Consider the following 5000-nt stretch of genomic DNA (forward strand, 5'->3'; position numbering starts at 1 on the left):
TGATATAGATAGATAGATAGACAGATGTAGAGAGATAAAATGACAGATAGAATGATAGAATGGTAGAACGATAGATAGATAGATAGAATGACAGATGATATAGATAGATAGATATGGAATGATAGACAGGACAATAGATAGATAGATATATATAGAACAATAGATGCTGAAAGACAGATAGAATGATAGATAGAACAATAGATACAGAAAGATAGATAGAATGATAGAACAATAGATAGATATAGATATAGAATGACAGATAGATAGATAGATAGATAGATAGATAGATAGACAGATAGATACAGAATGATAGAATGATAGAACATTAGATATAGAATGTTAAAGAGAACAATAGATAGGTATAGATATAGAATGACAGATAGATGGATGAATAGAATGATAGAACGATAGATATAGAACGATATAGATATAGAACGATATAGATAGATAGATAGATAGATAGATAGATAGATAGATAGATAGATAGATAGTGAGTGAGTGTGTTATTGTAGTTTCAGTTTCTAATTGCATTGATTGGTTGAGTTGATGTCATGTGGTCTCAGCAGTACTTAATGTCAGAGTGACTGGAGTGAAAATATGAACTGCAAAAACAAATAAAGACTCCATTTACTGTTCAAGTCAATAATTACCCCGTCAACTGTATTCATCAATGTCCATTAAACAACAATTCTGTTGGAATATATATCAGCCAAATTTCACTTACAGTACATGATACTAATTCCATTTAGTAACCACCCACAACATCATAGCATCAGTGTGGTAAGGTCTGCACAGGTAAGCATCACTAACAATTTCCATCAGAAAATCTAAAAACCTAGCTTACTTTTTACAAGAAAATGTGTATGTTTTGTGTATTCGAGATTTGGTCACATGAAACCTCTAATGACAAATTGAGGAGTACAACAGAAAAGCAGTTCAGGTTCTAAATGACTTTAAGTGCATTTGATGAATTACCTTTCTACTGTGACATCACTGTATTTTTCAAACGCTCCCCATGAGGTGCTTTACATCAACATTCAACTCCATTTGCTCACTTCCCTTTCAGAGTGAATGTATCTCCATCTGCTGAACCTGGCCAGCTCTCTCAATCCACACACCACACCTGCTTTATTTATGAACGTCTGATGTGGTAAGTGGACGACTTGGATCATAGAAAAACCACCTAGTGCGGGTCTAAATCCCACAGCATTAACATCTGGAGATCCATTTACAGGGTATTTCACAGCATTGTGTGTGTGTGTGCTGTGCCTTTAAGAAGTCTGAACTCAAGAAACTGGTCTCTGGTTATAATTACAATGTGTTGAATGTGTATGAAATAAGTAGGCATGTGTTAATATTTTGAGTCATCTTAGTAAAGTGTCATTGATACAAATAGACAGAGTCCTGATTTAGCTTAGGAAAAATAAATCTTGGTTACCATAATTACCTTTTCATTGCTATGGTGAAATATAAATAAAATCTGTGTATTCAGAGAAAAAAAAAATGCTCCAAACAGTTTGGGTATGTGTGTGTGTGTGTGTGTGTGTGTGTGTGTGTGTGTTTTTGTACTTCAAAATAAATTAATGAAAAATAAATAAATAATTAATTAATTAATTAATTAATTAAATACAATAATAAATAGATAATAAAACAAAACAAATAAATTATACAAATAAAATACAAAATCCAAATGAAACTAAAAAATGAATGATGTTTTATAAAATAAAAAATTAAATAAAACAAAAATACAGTCAAAAACGTGTCACATAGAAAGTCTGAGTATGTTTTTTTCACTGAAAAAAAAATCAAATAATATAAACATTAAATACAATAATAAATAAGACAACAAAATAAAATAACATTTAACAAATAAATGTGCTACAAATTAAAATAATAAAATAAAACATTAATTATGTTTACTCCAACTAAATAAATAAATAAATAAACACACACACATACACACACAAAACAAATTTATAAAATCTATTTAAAAAATAATCCAAAAACTTTTTTGTACTTAATAAATAAATATAAATAAATAAATAAATAAATAAACAAATAAAACTGAACATAAACAAGCAAATCAAAAGAAATATCCACTCAATAGTTTTGGGATGCTTTTTGTACTTCTAACTAATTAACTAACTAAAATAATAAACAAATAAATAAATAAATATGATAATAATAAAACACAACAAGTAAGATAAAAAAATAAAATGCAAAACAAATTTATATAAAAAATAATAATAAAATAAAAAAAAATGATATAAAATCTAAATAATAAAATAAAACAAAAGCATTATGTTTCATTAAATACAAATACAATGTTCAGATTTTAAATACAGCTATTTTAAGTAGAGCAATTTGCTCATCCAGCATGGTGCTCTTTTTCATCTAGGGTTCAAGCGAATTAGCATTTGTTCCAATCAATAACTGGAATAACACTTCCATTTTGTTTGGACACAGTCCTGCATTACATTATAAGCACTCAAGTGTAGGGACGTTAACTGGAAGGGTCAAACATAGGTTAAATCACAAACAATGAAGTGACATTTCCACAGTATCACTGTAACTGGCAGCAGAATCAATGCAGTAGAATCAGTAATGATAGAACTGGCATTTCAGCTGTTCGGCTCCCACTAACACACTGATAGATGCCCTCTTTGAGAGCGTCCAGAATCATTTGGGGGTGACTGATAGTGGATTGTTAAAATAACTGAGATATACAGTATTCATTGTAGTAGTCTTTGAATGTTTATTGCAACAAGTGTGATATTTTTAACTTTTTTGTCCTGAAATATGAACAGTACACAGGACTAAATGAGAAGGTCACACATCTCAAAATGACGCTGGAGGCACTTGCTACCTTTTTTGTCAAAGTATTGATTTCTTCACAACAGTGGTCTCATTTGCTTATTTTCATCTCATTTATCAGGGAGTGTCTGGATTTGTATCTTGTATCGAAAACTTTTATCTAACCTGTCAGAAAGTGGTAAACAATAGCAGCAAAAGACAATACGGATACTAGGTCAAATCAGGGATATTATAGTTAAAAGTATAGTTCATCCAAAAATTAAAATTCTGTCAAAAAATGTTGACGGTACCCATTGACTTTCATAGTATTATCTTCCATACTATGGAAGTCAATGGCTACCATCAATTGTTTGGGTATCAACATTCTTTAAAATACAACAGAAAATACAGGTTTGGAACAACTTGAGGGTGAGCAAATGATGACAGATTTTTCATTTTTAGGGGAAAAAAATTAAAAATCTTTAACTAAAAATAAAACCAAAAAAAAAAAACAATTGTATTTCAGCTAGCTGCATTTCTCATTTTCATTTACTTCAAAATTTAATGTAGCAAAATCATTAAAACTAAAACTGAAAAAAATAATTAATAAAAACCTTTAAACCATTTTAAAAAAAGAATGAAAATGACAAAAACACACAACAAAATTACTAAACATTTATCTAAAAGTAAAATGACTTGAAAAATGAATATTTGAAATAAAATAAACTCCTCATGAAATAAAAATATTTTTAAAAGTTTACCTTGATGTACTAAAATAAAACTAAAAGTGAAATTAAAATTAATAAAACTATATATATACTTATATATACAAAAAAAAAAAAAATATATATATATATACAAATATAAATACTAGATATTTTTCAAAAATAAATATAAACTCATAAAAAAGGCAACAAAATTACTAAATATTTATCTAAAATTAAAATGACTTAAAAATTAAAACAAACTTTACATGAAATTAAATATTTAAAAAATTATTTTAGTTATAATTTATTTTCATTTAAGTTTAACTCGATGTACTAAAATAACAAACTAAAACTCAAAATTCATATTTAAAAAAAACGAATAAAACTCATTTAAAAAAACAAAAACATAAAACAAAAATGACTAAATATTTATCTAAAATTAAAATGACTTAAAATACTTGAAATAAAATAAACTTTACATGTAATAAAAATATTTTGCAATTATTTTATTTTATTTACATACATTTATTTTATTTTCATTTAAGTTTAACCTGATGTACTAAAATAACTAAAACTGAACATAAAATTAATAAAACTATATATAGACATTTTTAAAAATGAATTAAAACTTATATAAAAGACAAAAACACACAAAACAAAATTACTAAATATTTATCTAAAATTAAAATAACATACAATACTTGAAATAAAATAAATTTTACATGTAATAAACATTGTTAAAATATATTTTATTTATTATAATTTATTGTTATTTAAGTTTAACTTGATGTAAAACTAAAACTAAAACTGAAATTAGAATGAATAAAATTATATAGGCATATTAAAAAACTAATAAAGACTAATTTAAAAAGATGAAAAACACAACAAAATGACTAAAATGAAAGAAAATATTCAAATAAAAACTAATTTAAAATATTAAGAAAAATTACAACAGTATCTCAATATTAAAATAACACAGGTTCAAATTAGATTCTGCATATTTTGCAACCATATAGTCACTGTCTATTTGTGACATCAGCTGAAAAGGAAAATGGTGCATATTTTTATTCAAAATAATATGCACAGATGACTTTTGAACAACAAGGCCATGCACGTGCATTTAAAAAGTCGATATTTACCATTTATTTAGCTATCGGCATTTTAGACACATTCCTCTCACTAGATTCCAGCATTTAAATTCAGCCGCTGTTCCCCTCTAAAACAGGCCTGTGTCTGTACTCTCACACCACAACCAGACAGGAACACGCTGCTCTCAGGAAACACTCCAAACGTTTGAAATGTGCCCATTTACTGGGCATCCCCTGACATGACCTCGCCAGCTCAAGGATAAATAGCTTTATTTTGACCCAAAAACTAGTATAATTCTATTCACACTAGATTATATAATAGAATTTGTTCCAAACGAACATCCAAGCCCGAGAGGTTTGGTTATTGTTTCAATCTGCAGCAGCGTTTATGTGGTGACACTGTTGTCACATT

This window comes from Labeo rohita, chromosome 10 (assembly GCF_022985175.1).
Source record: "Labeo rohita strain BAU-BD-2019 chromosome 10, IGBB_LRoh.1.0, whole genome shotgun sequence".
Taxonomy (NCBI): Eukaryota; Metazoa; Chordata; class Actinopteri; order Cypriniformes; family Cyprinidae; genus Labeo; species Labeo rohita.